Source organism: Heterocephalus glaber, unplaced genomic scaffold, assembly GCF_053883595.1.
Source record: "Heterocephalus glaber isolate CG9 unplaced genomic scaffold, H.glaber_assembly_v1.0 deba00001666, whole genome shotgun sequence".
Lineage (NCBI taxonomy): Eukaryota > Metazoa > Chordata > Mammalia > Rodentia > Bathyergidae > Heterocephalus > Heterocephalus glaber.
In genome coordinates, this window is record NW_028258406.1 from 15,801,149 (window position 1) to 15,818,301 (window position 17,153).

A 17,153-nucleotide genomic window follows, 5' to 3' on the forward strand; every position below is an offset into this window, starting at 1 on the left:
TCTATGAGTTTCTTTTTGAGTTAGGTGTGTTTCTTGTATACAGCATATTGTTGCATTTTCCTTTTTAATGCATTCTGCCAGTCCATTTCTTTTGATTGGTGAATTGAGGCCATTAACATTGATGGTTATATGGGCCCGGGATTTATCTCAGTGGTTTCACTGCCTGCTGCGCAAGTGCAAGGACCTGAGTTCAATCCCTGGTACCAAAAAAAAAAAAAAAAAAAAAAAAAAAAAAAGGAAAAAAGAAAACATTGGTGGTTATAATTGATAGATATTGATTTATCCTTGTCATGATGTTTTACCTTTGTTGGCTCTTTTATTTCTTATTTTTTCCCCCTTTCCCTTTAGTGTCTTCCTTGCCTGGTGGCTTCCCTCTTTTGGTCCTCATGAAGTTGTGACCTTCATTGCTTTTTTCTAGGATATTGTTTAGAATTGCTTGTAGTGCTGGTTTTGTGTTCATGAAATTTCTCAGGTGTTCTTTGTCATGGAAGTATCTAATTTCCCCATCAATTTTGAAAGATAATTTTGCAGGATACAACAGTCTAGGTTGGAAGTTATTTTCTTTCAGGGCTTGAAATACTTCACTCCAGGCTCTCCTTGATTTGAGGGCTTGTGTTGAGAAGTGTGCTGTGGTTCTGATGGGCTTTCCTTTGTAGGTGATTTTTTTTTCTCTAACTGCTTGTAGGATTTTGTTTTTTTGTTGGGTTTCTGGGATCTAGAGTATTATATGTCTAGATGTAGATTTATTTTTGATAATGGCTAGTTGGAGTTCTATATGCCTCACTTATCTGAATGTCCAGTTCTCTACCTCTGTCTGGGAAGTTTTCCACTATTACTTCTGTGCACAGTTTTTTATGTCAATTGTGCTTTCTACTGTTTTTTCATGGACTCCTATCAGTCTTATGATATTCTTCTTTGCATCGTCTAGCAGTTGTTGGATTGATTTCTCTTGGTCCCTTACTGTTTTCAAGAAATCTCTATTTTCATGGTCTCTAACCGTGATCCTGTCTTCTCTATCTGATATTCTATCTTCAGATTCCCTTAATCTGCTGTGGATACTTTCAGTGGAGTTTTTGATCTCCTGAATATCTGTTTGAATCTGTTTCATGGATTCCATTTCTTTCTTATGTTGGGTAATCATGGTTTCCATTTCTTTCTTATGCTGGTTATTCATGCCTTCCAGCATGTTTCGGAGTGCATGTATTTTTTATCTGTTTCTGTTCTAGATCCTATAATCATGTCTTTCACTCTGCTCACCATCTCTGCGGATATCCGGGAGATTATTTCTGCTTTGAATTTTTCTAGAGCCTCATTCATCTGTTTTGTTACTTCCTGTGCTATCAGTTCAGTGTATCCAGGTGGTTGGTTATGGGACTTTTCCATCTCATTTCCCCCAGGATTTACCCTTGGTAGGGTGGAAGTCTGAGTTTGTGCCTTGGTTAAATATCTTCTCATTTTTGTTTTTGGTACTGTCCTTGGTTTAACTCCTGGGTTGATGGTTTGAAATTGCTTATTGTAGGTATTTTGTTGCTTATAATTAGAACCCTTATGGAATGATTGCTTCTCAGAGGTGTCTTCCAGATATAGCTTGGTCTTTAAGTTTTGAGTCTGTAATGACTCTAAGGCTATCTCATTTTCCTTATACTAGGAAGGTTCATTGACTAGATCAATACCAACACCTTAGCCCAAATGATACAATCAGCAACACCATTGCATCAAGTACATCTTTGAAAATGACATTTTGTGGTAGTTATTAATCTATCACCTTTAGCTGTGTGAATTAAATCAAGATTGAGGACCAACCCAACATATAGTGAATAAACTCTTCAATATAACAACTTTAATCTTTGGGATGAGGAGTTAGAAGGGGTTGGGCAGGGAGGGACAGATGGGAAGAAGGATAGGGGAAGGTTAGTAGTGTAGTCAGAGGATACAGGTGAGAAGGAAAAAGAGAATACTAGGAAAATAAAGAAGAACTCTGAATGAGGACCAAAACAGGGCCAAAAAGGGAAGATGAACAATGTGGGAGAGCAAGAGAGTGAGTGTAAGAGAGAGAAAGGAAAGAGAAAAGAAAGAAGCAAAGAAAAGAAAACAAAAGAGAGAAAAACATATTTGCAAAGAGTAGGGAAAAAAATTAAAAATAAGAGGAGCAAAAGAAAAGAAAAGAGAAAAAAACCAAAATAATAAAACTAATTTTGGGACTAAAAAATAACTATGAAGATGAAGGGCCTCTTTCAGGGTATGTCTCTGCTGTCACAATAGACATCATGGGTTGCAGTGTGCAGATATAAATCAATGAGTCTCAGCAAGCTAGTCGCAGATCCATGAGATTCAGGCAGATTTCTGGCTGCAAGTCCCAAGTTGAGCTCCCTGTCCTCCTGTAGGGTTGAACTCTGCAGGGTTGTATTGCAGGTTCCAGCTGCCCTTCCCCTGAAGATAGTCCCGGTCGTGATGGGAGGTGAAGATGACTCCAACTTACCCAGTACAGTGGTCTGGTGGTCTGGTGTCTTCTGCGTCTTTGTAGTGTGGAACCAGGTGGCTGTACAGAGGAGTGTGATGCGGGGTGGGGGGTGGGGGGGTGGGTGTCCAGTGGATTGCTGCCAGGGCGCGGGCTCATTCGGGACATTCTGTGTGACTCGTGATGTTACTACGGCATCTGCAGACCTGCCTGTATGCAGCGGGCTGATTAGGTACATTCCACGCGACTCATGACGTTGCTATGGCGTCCACAGATGTGCCTGTCTGCATCCTGCTGATTCGGCACGTTCCGGGGGACTCCCGACCTTGGTAGGACATCCGCAGACCTGCCTGTCTGCAGCAGGCTGATTCGGTGCATTCCGCATGACTCACGACATTGCTACAGCCTCTGCAGTTGTGCCTGTTTGCAGCGGGCTGATTTGGCACATTCTGGGCAACTCATGACACTGCTATGGTGTCGGCAGACCTGCCTGTCTGCAGTGGGCTGATTTGGCGTGTCCTGTGTGACTCGCGACTTTGCTATGGCTTTGGCAGACCTGCCTATCTGCAGTGGGCTAATTCCGTGCATTCCGTGCGACTCAGGACATTGCTACGGCATCCGCAGACCTGCCTGTATACAGTGGGCTGATTCGGTCCCTTCTGTGTGACTGGAGACATTGCTATGGCGTCCACAGACCTGCCTTTCTGGAGCGGGCTGATTTGGAGCGTTCTGCAGGACTCAGGACGATGCTAGGGCCTCCTCAGACCTGCCTGTCTGCAGCGGGCTGATCCAGAGCGTTCTGCAAGACTCAGATGTTGCTAGGGCCTCCTCAGACCTGCCTGTCTACAGCGGGCTGATTCAGTACATTCCACATGACTCACGATGTTGCTATGGTGTCTGCAGACCTTCCTGTTTGCAGCGAGGTGATTCGAAGCGTTCTAAGCGTTCTGCATGACTCGTGACGTTGCTACGGGGTCCGCAGACCTGCCTGTCTGCAGCTGGCTGATTCGGTGCATTCTGCGCGACATGCGAGGTTGCTATGTTGTCAGAGAAGAAGTCTTTGATTTCTTTTGTTAGGTTGATTCCTAGGTATTTCAGTTTCTTGGATGCTGTTGTAAAAGGGATTGTTTGCTCTATTTCTGTCTCAGTCAGTCTGTTCCTCATGTAGAGGAAAGCTATTGACTTTTGTGTGTTGACCTTGTATCCAGCTACTTTGCTGAATGTGGTTATTAAGTCTAGAAGACTTTTGGTGGAGTTCTTGGGGTCTTTTATAGAGAGTATCATGTTATCTGCAAATAATGACAATTTGACTTCTTCATTTCCAATCTTTATTCCTTTTATTTCTTTCTCTTGTCTAATTGCTGTGGCTAATGTTTCCAAAACTATATTGAACAAGAGTGGTGATAGTGGACATCCTTGTCTTGCTCCTGATTGCAGTGTGAAGTATTTCAGTTTTTGAGTATTTAGTATGATATTGGCTGTTGGTTTTTCATAGATGGCTTTTATCAGATTGAGGTAGAGACCATCTATTCCAATTTTTGTAGGTTTTTTGATCATGAATGTGTGTTGGATTTTGTCAAATGCTTTTTCTGCATCTATTGAGATGATCATACGGTTTTTGTCCTTGGCTCTATTGATATAGTGTATTTCATTGATTTATTTGCATATGTTGAACCATCCCTGCATCACTGGGATGAATCCCACTTGTTCAGGGTGTATGATCCTCTTGATGATCTTCTGCATTCTATTTGCCAATATCTTCTTAAGGATTTTTGCATCTGTGTTCACTAGTGAGATTAGCCTATAGTTCTCTTTTTCGGTTGGGTCTTTCTCTGCTTTGGGGATCAAGGTGATGCTTACTTCCAGGAATCAATTTGGGAGTATTGCTTCCTTTTCAATTTCGTTGAAGAGTTTAAAGAGTAGTGGCAGTAGTTCCTGTCTAAATGTCTTGTAGAAGACATTTAAAGAAGAACTAATAGGGCCAGGGATTTAGCTCAGTAGTTCTGCCACCGGACTCACAGGCACAAGGTCCTGAGTTCGATCCCTGGAACAAAAAAAAAAAAATAAAGAAGAACTAATGCCATTACTCTTTAAACTCATCAAGGAAATTGAAAGGGAAGCAAGGCTTCCATACACATTCCTGGAAGCAAGTGTGACTTTGATTCCAAAACCAGAGAAAGACCCAACCCAAAAAGAGAACTACAAGCCAATCTCCCTAATGAACATAGATGCAAAAATCCTCAACAAGATACTAGCAAACAGAATGCAAAGGGTCATCAAGAAGATCATACAACCTGACCAAGTTGTATTTATCCCAGGGATGCAAGGATGGTTCAGCATTCGTAAATCAATAATTTAATACACTATATTAACAGAGTCAAGGACAAAAACCATATGATCATCTCAATAGATACAGAAAAGGCTTTCGAAAAAATCCAACACCCATTCATGATAAACACCCTACAGAAAATTGGAATAGAAGGTCTATCTCAAACTGATTAAGGCTATCTATGAAAAACCAACAGCCAACATCATACTAAATGGTCAAAAACTGAAAACTTTCATGCTAAAATCAGGAACAAGACAAGGATGCCCACTATCACCACTGCTGTTCAATGTAGTTCTGGAAACATTAGCCACAGCAATTAGAAAAGAGAAAGAAATAAAAGGAATAAAGATAGGAAAGGAAGAAGTTAAACTGTCATTATTTGCTGATGATATGATACTTTACATAGAAGACCCAAAAAACTCCACCAAAAGACTTCTAGACGTAATTGACAGATTTAGTAGAGTTGCTGGATACAAGGTCAACACTCAAAAAACAACAGTCTTCTTATACACAAATAGCAGACTCATTGAGAGACAAATTAGGGAAATAATTCCTTTTATAATAGCATCCAAAAAAATGAAATATCTAGGAACCAGTCTAACAAAGGAAGCAAAAGACCTCTACACTGAAAACTACAGCACCCTGAAAAAGGATATTGAGGAGGATATAAGAAAATGGAAAGGCATCCCTTGTTCCTGGGTAGAAAGAATCAATATAGTGAAAATGGCCATACTTCCAAAACTGCTCTATAGATTTAATGCAATGCCAATTGAAATTCCAACAATATGCTTCACAGAACTAGAGAAAACAATCCAAAAATTCGTTTGGAACCAGAAGAGAGAATAGCAAAAGCAATTCTGGGCAACAGAGACATGGCGGGGGGTAACACAATACCCAACTTGAAGCTATACTTCAAAGCTACTGTGATAAAAACATCATGGTACTGGCAAAGAAACAGACTCAAGGATCAGTGGAATAGATTAGAAGATACAGAAACAACTCCAGACACACTCAGGCACCTCATATTTGACAAAGGAGCCAACCACCATCATTGGAGGAAAGATAGCCTATTTAATAAATGGTGTAGGAAAAACTGGATTTCAACCTGTCAGAGATTAAAACTAGACCCATATCTATCACCATGCACTAAACTAAGATCAAAGTGGATCTAAATATTAAGACAGAAACACTAAACTTGCTGGAAGATAAGTTAGGCAGAACTCTTGAAGATATTGGCATAGGAAAAGACTTTATAAACAAAACCTCAGTAGCACAGGAACTAGCAGAAAGAATGAACAACTGGGATTTCATCTTATTAAAAAGCCTCTGCACTGCAAGAGAAACCATCAACAGAGCTGACAGCCGACCTACAATGTGGGAAGAAATTTTTAGCAGCTGTAACTCAGACAAAGGGCTACTGTCTAGAATATATAGAGAACTGACAAAAATCAGAACCCCCAAATTCAAAGACCCAATTCAAAAATGGGCATTTGAAATGAACAGACATTTCTCAGACAAAGACATAAAAGCAGCAAATAAACATATGAAAAAATGTTCAACACCACTGGTTGTTTGAGAGATGCAGATGAAAACAACACCAAGATTCCACCTCACCCCAGAAAGAATGGCTGCTATCAAGAAATAAACCAATAAGAAATGCTGGTACAATGTACCAATAAAAGAATTTAATACAAAAAAAAAAAAAGAAATGCTGGTGGGAGTGTGGAGAAAAAGGAACCCTTCTCCATCGCTGGTGGGAGTGCAGACTGGTGCAACCACTATGGAAATCAGTATGGAGATACCTCAAAGAACTAGGGCTGGAGGTCCCATTTGACACAGGTATTTCCCTGCTGGGTATTTTCCCAAAAGAATTAAAAGAATCATACCACAGAGATACATGTGTACCCATGTTTATTGTGGCACAGTTTGTAATAGCTAAAGCTTGGAGACAGCCCAAGTGCCCATCAACTGGAAACTGGATAAAGATGTGTTTTTTGTTTTTATAAAATGGAGTACTACTCAGCCATAAAGAATGAGAAGCTAGAGTCATTTATAGCTAAATGGATGCATATTGAGACCATACTCTTAAGTGAAATAAGTAAGACACACATGGGTAAATACCAAACAGTTTCTCCAGTGTGAGAAACTGAGACTGTAAATGACTAAAATGATTAATAACTAATAATTGATACTTTGAAATAGGAAAAGGTCCAAAGGGGTAGGTGTGGTGGGATGAGATGCGGAAAGGAAAGAATGGAAAGGAAAAATTATGAGAAAAGAAAAAAAAATGGAAATGAATTCTATGTAAATAGGGAAGGGTGGAGGGGTGAAGGGCACACAGGTAATGGGGAGAAAATAAAAATAAAAAATACATCATGTAGAGCTCCCCGCCTCCATCCCAGGCTCCTAGGGCAGTGAAGCTCAGCTGGTCCCAGCACCTGGAAGGAAGCTCCCCACCTCCATCCCAGGCTCCTAGGTCAGAGAAGCTCAGCCGGTCCCAGCAAAATGTACCAATAAAGTTAATGGGGAAAAAAATACATCATGTGCAGGTACAAGCACCCAAAGATAAATGTAAATGTATTGCATACCTAAAATGTACCAATAAAAGAATTTAAGTAAAAAAAAGTCTTGTAGAATTCAGCGGTGAAGCCATCTGGATCCGGGCTTTTCTTAGTTGGTAAGTTTTTAATACGTTTTCAATTTCATTGATTGATATTGGGTTATTTAGAATTTTTAGGTCTTCTTTATTCAACTTTGGTAATTCATACTTATTCTAGGAATCTGTCCATTTCTTCTGTGTTTTTCATCTTATTGGCGTATAGTGTCTCAAAGTAGGTATTGCTGATCCTCTGGATTTCTGGTGGGTCCATTGTAGTTGCACCCTTTTCATTCCTAATTGCATGGATTAGGGCCTTTTCCTTCCTTTTTCTGATAAGGTTGGCTAAGGGTTTGTCAATTTTGTTGATTCTTTCAAAGAACCAACTCTTGGCTTCAGTGATTTTTTTTGTATCATTCTCTTAGTCTCCATTGCATTGATTTCTGCTTTGATCTTTATAATTTCCTCCCTTATATGAGCTTTGGGTTTGTCCTGCTCTTCTTTTTCTTGATGCTTTGAGGGATAGCATCAGGTTGTTTAATTGAGCTTTCTCTGTTTTCCTAATATCAGTATTCACTGCTATGATTTTTCTCTTATAAGGCTGCATTCATTGTGTCTCATAGATTCTGATATGTTGTATTGTCATTGTCATTTAATTGGAGGAACTGTCTGATTTCTTCTTTTTCAGAAGTGTGTTGTTCAATTTCCATGTGTTTATGATATTCTTGCAGTTTCTTTTGCTATTGATCTCCGATTTCATTGCACTATGGTCTGATAATATACCGGGGATAACTTCAATTCCTTTGCACTTACCTAAATATGTTCTATGAGTGAGTATGTGGTCTATTTTGGAGAACGACCCATGTGCAGCTGAAAAGAATGTGTATTCTGATTTTGTGGGGTGGAAGACTCTGTAAACATCTGTTAAGTTCATTTGTTCAAGAGTTTGAGTTCTAGTATTGAGTTACTTATTTTTTTGTCTAGTTGTTCTGTTTGTGATAGTGAGGTATTGAGGTCCCCCACTACTATTATATTACTGCTTATTTGATTTTTCATGTCCATTAGTATTTGTTTTATATAGTTGGTTGCACTAGTGTTTGGTGCATATATGTTTATGATTATCATGTCTTCCTCTGAACTGTTCCCTTTACAAGGATGTAGTGTCCTTCTTTGTCTCTCTTAATCAGTGTTGGTTTGAAATCTACTTGATCTGCAAAGAGGATAGCTACTCCTGCTTTCTTTCGAGTTCCTGTCACATGGAGTATTGTTTTTCACCCTTTACCTTTCATTCCATGAGTTTCTTTTTGAATTCAGTGTGTTTCTTTTATGCAGCATATTGTTGGATTTTACTTCTTGACCCTTTCTGCCAGTCTATTTCTTTTGATTGGTGAGTTGAGACCATTAACATTGATGGTTATAACTCGTATGTATTGAGTTATCATTGTCATGACCTTTTCTTTTTGTTGGATTCTCCCACTTTCCATTAAATTTCTTGTCATGTCAGATGGATTTATTCTGCTGTGCTTCCTGGGGTTGTGATCCTCATTGTCTTTTCCTAGGATATTGTCTAAACATTTTTGGAGTGCTGGTTTAGTGTTCATGAAGTTCCTAAGGTGCTCTTTGTCATGAAAGTATCTTATTTTTCCATCAATTTTGAAAAATAATTTTGCAGGGTACATCAATCTGGGTTGGAGGCTGTTTTCCTTTAGGGCTTGTAATATGTCACTCCAACTCTTCTTGCCTTGAGGGTTTGCATTGAGAAGTCTTCTGTGATTCTGATGGGGTTTCCTTTGTATGTGATTTGTTTCTTTTCTCTCGCTGCTTGTAGAATTTTTTTCTTCTGTTGAGTTTTTGGAATCTTTATTATTATTATATGCCTATGTGTAAATTTTTTTTAATCAAGGCTAGTTGGGTCCTAAATGCCTCACTTATCTGTATGTCAAGTTCTTTTCCCCTGCTTGTGAAGTTTTCTGCCATCACTTCCATGAACAGTTTTTTTTGTGTTGTCTGCACTTTCTCATGTTTCTTCATTGATTCTGATCAGTCTTACATTTTCCTTCTTTGCATCATCTAGCAGCTGCTGGATTGATTTCTTGTGGTCTTTTACTATTTTAAAGCAATTTTTCTTTTCCTGGCCACTAATTGCAATCTTATCTTCTATATCTGAAATTCTCTCCTCACATTTACTCATTCCACTGTGTAAAGTTTCAGTGGAGTTATTAATCTCCTGGAAATCTGTTTGCATCTGTTTTATGCATTCCATTTGTTTCCTGTTGGGATTCCATCATGTTTCTCAGCTCCTCTACTTTTTTTTAAATCTGTGTCCTCTCTAGATTTATTAATCATGTCTTGCACTATGGGTGCAATCTCTGCTGTTATGTGAGAAATTTTTTCTGATTTCATTTTTCCCAGATCCTCTTTTGTTGCCAGTTCAGGGAGTCCATGTGGTTGAGTATCAGATTGTTCCAGCTCATTTCCCTTTGTGGTTTCTTTAGGTGATCTGGAAGTCTGGTTTTGGAACTTGTTTATATGTAGTCTCATTTTGACTAGGGGCTGGGGTTGGGGTTTGGCCTGCTGCTGGTGCAAGTGCAGCTTACCTCCTTTTCACTGGGAGCTCTGGTATGGCAGCCCAGAAGCCTCCTCCTCTGCCCTGGGAGGTGTTCTATGGTGGCCTGGAAGCCTCCTTTTGTCTAAGCCCCTGGGTTTTTTAAGTGGTCACAGTTTGTAGAGGTTTCCGTCCATAATGTTCTGGCTCTGAGCCTGAGATTGCAAGCAAGCATCATAGAGGAGAAATAACATGGCACACACAAGGTAGCAAGGGTAACAAGGCAGCTCTTACCTACTTTTTAAAAGGGCATTTGTCGTTGTCATTTACTAGGAGGTAAAAGACTAGATGGTGTTCATTTGAAGACCTTGGGCCTCCAGCTTACTGAACCCATGAAAGGCACCCTGAGTAAGAAGTGAAGAAGTCAAAGGCAGAGTTTGACCATTCCTGATTTTGCCTTCTATGTACACTGGGGTCACCTTGTTAGGTCCCAGAGGGAAAAACTAACCACTTTCCTGCCTTCATCTCTTTTCTTCTGGATCATCTCAGAGCAAGTGTGGGAGTCTGTGATGGAAATGACTTGGGCTTTTAAGTATGAAAAAGATGTCTGCAGCCTATCAGCCCATTGTGCAATAGGCCATGGAGCTGAGGATTATGTTCTTACTTCTTTCCCTTGCCCTCCCTTCACTGAATGGTAGGATCTTTAGGTCACCAAATCCCAGTTGGATATCTTCCCTCCTAGGTTTGGTTGTCTCTAATGATCTCAGAGGATTTTAGGAATGTTTCATGTATAGAAACCACTGTGCTTGACTGGGATTTTTTTTAGACAACCAGTTAACGTGACAAAATCCCAAATTTGTTGAGATCGCGATTGGATACAAAGATTCCTCCCCAAAGGATATGGATTTGATCTCTGTATTATATTTTCACTATAGCTGATTTTAGAATAAGCCATTTTGTAATGAACAAATGAATAAAAAAGAATAAGTAAATAATTTACATGAACTTTCCTTTTAAGGATTTTATGTGTTTGCCCAATATTCAAGGTTAGCAAATATAACCCCAAGGAATGGAAGTCTAATTTAAAACATCCTTTTATTTCTATAAATAAATGGGAACCTCAGGTCTACTAATATAACTGCCTACAATGTTTGCTCTGTGAGATTGTATGTGGCATGGTGGGTAAGTAATTTGCATTCTGGAACCAAATAGGGTAGGCTCAAATCCTGGTTCTTCTGTTTAATTATGCAGATGATTTTGGGCTAATTACTCAACCCTGCTAGCATTCTGTTAAAGAGGTAGGGACAATAATACTTTCTATCTCTAAGGTTACAGCAGGAATTAAAAAAAGCTAATTTGGAGAACTTGAGTTTTCAGCACATGCTCCTTGTTCTGATTTCTGGAAAAGAAACATACTGCTCATCAGGGACTTTGGTCACCATCAGATGGGTTGGAAGACTGCATGGCATTTGCTTATTGCACTGCCCTCTGTGTTAGGGTAAAAAGGTAACAGTAGGCTTTTTATTAAGGATCTAGTTTTGCCAACTTTGTTTTTCTCTTGAGCATTTATTTGCTACCCCTACCCTTCCAGGCTCTGGCTCTATCTCACCTATAAACTACTCTCCTGGGAGACAAGCATTATTTACCAAGTATTACAATGAAAATCATCATTACAGAGGTTCCAGCCAGGCTCACCAAGCACATAGTGTGGCACATTGATTAGTATGGGTGTTCTTTGGAGTCAAGGCATTATAAAAACATATGTTTTCTAGAAATGAGAGAGTGTGGAGATTGCCCATGATCCTAAACTATGGCAAATTGAACCTCTATATTTTTCCATTAAGTTTATTGGTACATTTTGGGCATAAAATACAGTTTCATTCATCATTGGGATCTTGTACCATTACATGAGTATCTTGATTCTCATTTTTTTTCCCCTTCCCTTGCCCTCCCTTCACCCCCTCCACCCTTCCTTATTTGCAAAGAACTTGTTTCCATTGTTTTTCTTTTCTCATATTTTTTCTTTCCCTTTTTTCCTTTCCCCTACCCCTCCCACTTCCCCTGCTCCTTTAGACCTTTGCTTCCTGTTACACAATATCAATTATACATTTTTAAAATTACAGTATCAAGATCTAGGAGACATTATCACAGATTTTACAGAATTTAAAAGGATATAGGAAGCATATTACAAAAATCTTTTTTGAAATAAATTTGACAACTTCTAAGAAGTACCTTGGAAGACAAATTAATGAAACTAACTCTGGAGGAAATATAAAATTTGAATAGCACCTATTAAAGAAAGTATATTCCTAGCTTGAAAACCTACCTATATGACAACAGCAGGCTCATAAACATTTTAACTGATAAATTCTATCAAACAATTAAAGCAGAAAAAGAAGGAACACTTCTCCCCTCATTTTAGGAACTCAACATTGTGCTAATCCTAAAACTGGATAAAGAAAATAGAAATTTGTTTAACAAAACAAACTATTAGAAGTCAGATCTGGCAGTATGTAGAAAGTGGTATTGTTATAAGGATAGCAGTGTTGGTTCAGCATTGGAAGATCCACCCCCAAAAGTCATCATTTGAACAGAGGAAAGGAAAAAGCCATATGATCCTGTCACTATTGGAGAAAAAGTATTGGACTAAATTCTACAGCTGTTCATGGTAAAAGCTATCAGGAGCCTAGAAGTAGAACAGAAGCTTCTCAACAGATTAAAGACATGTACTCCATACTTCCAGTGAGAACACCTTATATGAATGGAGAAGACACAATGCTTTCTCCTTAAGGGGGGGAACACGGGCAAATATGCTTACTCTTTATGTGTCCATTAAACTTTGAAACCTAGTCCCCACCAAAATAGTCTGACAATAAAATGACACAATTAGGATAGGATTGGCATGGCAGAAGCAAAATCTTTATATGTAGATGAAATGATCACCTAAGGAGAAAATACTAAGAAATCTCTAGGATCCCCTAGAACTTGTATTTGAATTTAGCAGGCTTAGGAAACACAAGGTATATATAAAAATTCAGGTCTGTGTATACTTGCTATAAATGAAGAATTGGATATTAAAATTTAAAAGTTATGTAGGAGTACAAAGGACCTAGAAAAGTTAAAAAAAAAGAAAAACAACAAACCCCCCCCCAAACAAAAAAAGATAAACAGTGTTGGAAGACATTTAGTACCTAATTTTAAGACTTCTTCTAAAGCTACAGTAATCAAGGCAGTGTTGGTGTAAGGAAAGACATAGATCATTTGAATAAAACAGAGAATCTAGAAATAGAACCACACATATATGGTCCACTGAGTTTTGAAAGATTATTTAACATTAGCATTTTATAGAATATAAACTCGATTCAGGAGCCAAGGAAGAGACAGTGTTTTCAGCAAATGGCACTAGAACACCTGGTATCTGTATATAAAAAATTAATCTCAACCCCTTTTTTCCATACGTGAAAATAACTTGAAGGGACCTATAAACCTAAATATGAAAGCCTAAAAGTATAAAACTTTAAGAAGAAATTAGAAGGGAAAATGTTTATGAATTCAAGGTAGGCAAGCACTACCTAGGATACAAAAAACATGATGTATAAAAGAAAAAAATTGATAAATGAGATTCCATCAAAATTTAGAACTTTAAATGACATCATTAAAATGAAAAGTAGTCCTTAAACAGACCATATTTATAATGCATATAACCTATGAGCAGAATATATAAAGAATTCTTAGAGCTCATTAATAGACAACCCAATTAAAAAGTAGACATAAGATGATAAATAGCCCGTATAGCACAAGGAATGGTGTGCAACTCTAGAATCAGAAAAATACTAATCAGTATAATAATAAGATTGAATTGTACACTCATTAGGGAAATGAAGTTCAAAGTTTTAAAAGCCTTGTCATGACTTTTTCTCTTTGTTGGATTCTTCCCCTTTGCGTTTAATTTGTCACATCCAATGGATTCATTCTGCTGGGCTTCCTGGGGTTGTGATCCTCATTGTCTTTTCCTAAGGTATTGTTTAAAATTTTTTGGAGTGCTGCTTTGGTATTCATGGAGCTCCTGAGGTGCTCTTTGTCATGAAAGTATCTTATTTCTCCATCAATTTTGAAAGATAGTTTTGCAGGGTACATCAATCTGGGTTGGAGGCTGTTTTCCTTTAGGGCTTGAAATACATTACTCCAAGCTCTTCTTGCCTTGAGGGTTTGCCTTGAGAAGTCTGCTGTGATTCTGATGGGCTTTCCTTTGTATGGGATTTGTTCCTTTTCTTTCACTGCTTGTAGAGTTTTGTTCTTCTGTTGGATTTCTGGAATCCTAACTATTATATGTGTATGTGTAGATTTTTTTTTATTAAGGCTAGCTGGAGTCCTATATGCCTCACTTATCTGTATGTCAAGTTCTTTTCCCCTCCTTGGGAAGTTGTCTGCCATCACTTCTGTGAACAGTTTTGTTATGTCATCTGCACTCTCTCCTCTTTCTTCATTGACTCCAATCAGTCTTATGTTATTCTTTTTTGCATCATCTAACAGCTGCGGGATTGATTTCTTGTGTTCCTTTACAATTTTAAAGCAATTTTTCTCCTCCTGGTCACTAATAGCAATCTTTTCTTCTATATCTGAAATCCTATCCTCACATTGGTTCATTCTGCTACACAGACTTTTGATGGAGTTTTAATCTCCTGGAAATCTTTCTGCGTCTGTTTTATGGATTCTATTTGTTTCCTATGTTGGGATTCCATCATGTTCCTCAGATCCTCTATTTTTTTATCTGTGTCCTCTCTAGATTTATTAATCATGTCTTACACCATAAGCACAATTTTTGCTGTTATCTGAGTAATTATTTCTGATTTCATTTTTGCCAGATCCTCTTTTGTTGCCAGTTCAGAGTCCAGGTAGTTGAGTATCAGATTGTTCCATGTTGTTTCCCTTTGGGGTTACTGTAGGTGATCCAGAAGTCTGTTTTTGAGGCTTGTTTACATGTCTTCTCATTTCCACGGTGGGGGGCGGTGCTTCTGGTGCCCATGCAGCCCACCTTCTCTTCCCTGGGAGCTTGGGTTGGCAGTGGGGGAGCTTCCTTCTGGGTGCTGGGACTGGCTCAGCTTCTGTGCCCTAGGAGCTGGGGATGGTGGTGGGGGAGCTTCCTTCCAGGTGAACCTCTATCTTCTGATCCTGAACTATGGTAAAAAACTAATATGAATCTTTGATCCCATGCCAGTGCCTAGAGAAATTATGAGGTCTTCAGGATGGGACAATAGATTCTCATCAAGACTTTTAGCTTTAGGAAATTGTTTAATTGCCATTCTCAGTGGCTCCTGCTTTGAATCAGCTGCCACACAAAGGTACCAAGTGCTATTGTAAACAGCTCATCAGTTTAGAACAAAGCTGATTATGTAAATTTTGGATTAAGTTGCGGCTCCAGTTTAATTTTACTCTGTAAACAAATATCCCATTAACATCCATCTGTTGAAAGTCAGGTAAGACATTCTCTAAGACTATATGGCTAGGACTCCATTGAATGCTTCATAAATACTGACAGGGGAAGGATTAGGAAACCCACATTCACTATGTAGAACTTATTTTTTTCTTTAAGTGGCAAGTCAGCTATAAAATCAATTTAGAGCAAGAACTAGCTAGGATTGGCTGAGAAAGACACTGGATCTATTTCTGCCCCTGCTTGTTGGAAGACACAGGAAAGCTTTCTCTGATTGCTGACACAGAGATCAATAATAATTATAGCTCACCAATTCCTTCCAAAAATAAAAAGTTTTCTGTTGATGAGAAGTGAACACTAAATTAGCACTGGCTCTTTTTTGCTGCAGGGCAATTTACCCAGCCAGAAATGCCATTTGTGAGAGTTGTCTTTGCAGAACAGGCAGGTACTGCTCCCTCCTAGGCTCTGGAGGGGTGAAAAACCCCACCCAACCTCTGGAATGGAGGTGGGGTACAGAGGTGCAAGACAGGCTTCCTCCAGAGCTGTCCTCTCTCCCTTTCAGGCCAATAACTACCAATGGTCCTTAAGCTCTAGGAAAAGCTGTCCATACTTCCACAGCAGTGCATCAATATCAGGTGCTCCTAGGCACAGAAAAGCGCTTTGTCATTATATACCTAGGCTTTGTTAGAGGTGAATTGCCAGTCAGCTGCCACAGCAGACAAAGAACCTGTTGTGTTTCTGAATGATGCTGCTCTTGGTGGTGATGGAGTGGGAAGAGATGAGTAGAAGGGATTAGGGAAGGGCTGGAGACAGACTGGGATAACTAAATGTAAACTACGTATTCTAACCCCTAAGGCACTGTTTCCAAACTGCTATAGTTGGAGTCCAAAATGTCCCCTGAAAGCCTCCAAAAAAGTTCCCTCAAAAACTACTTGGTTGCTAATGGACTTTTGAAAATGGGTAGATCATGAGAATTCTAACTTCATCTTTGTACTAACAGATGAGATCATAATTTGATGACATTATTAGGAGGTGATAGAGACAGGAGAGGTGCCCTGGTTGAAAGAAGTAGATCGTGAGGGCCTGACCTTGGGTACATTATCTGGTCACTGGCCCGTTCCTCTCTGGTTCTCACAAGCTTTCCTGCTCTGCCTCCTGGCTGCCGTGATGTGATCAGTTTCCTCACACATAACTTTTGGCCATATTCTGCCTCACTCCAGGGTCAGAAGCAACTGAGCCAAGTGACCATGGAAGTCTTTGACGCTATGGATCAAAATAAACCTTTCCCAAGCTGTTTTTTCCCAGGTATTTTGTCACAGTGATGGAAAGCTGACTAACACACTGTTGATCACTTTTCCTGACAAAAATGACCATTATAGCTAGTAATGGACATCATCCTTGGAAGGGTGTGAAGCAGAGACCCTTCAACCAAGGCTAACTAGGTCAAATGCCACTAAGTCAAATACCACTTTCATATGTATTGGAAATCGATTACAAAAGGAGACCTACTGGGGCAGAAAAACTTCAAAAATATACTCTTTCTTCCAAGCTGATGAAGCCCAGGTCAGAGCCCATAGATTTTGAAGAAAAAGGTACATTTCTCCTCCATCCTCCATACTCTTTTCTCCAATGTGTTCCACTTCCCCAAGTTTGAGGCCAGGGCATCTGCTTCACTCTTCCAAATGCAAGGATGAGCCAGAAGCTGGCTCCTCCCCTTTCTTTTTCATCCTGTTTTAAAGGTAGGAATGACACATGGAGATAGAGCAGTCATCTTAGAACAACATCTTAGAG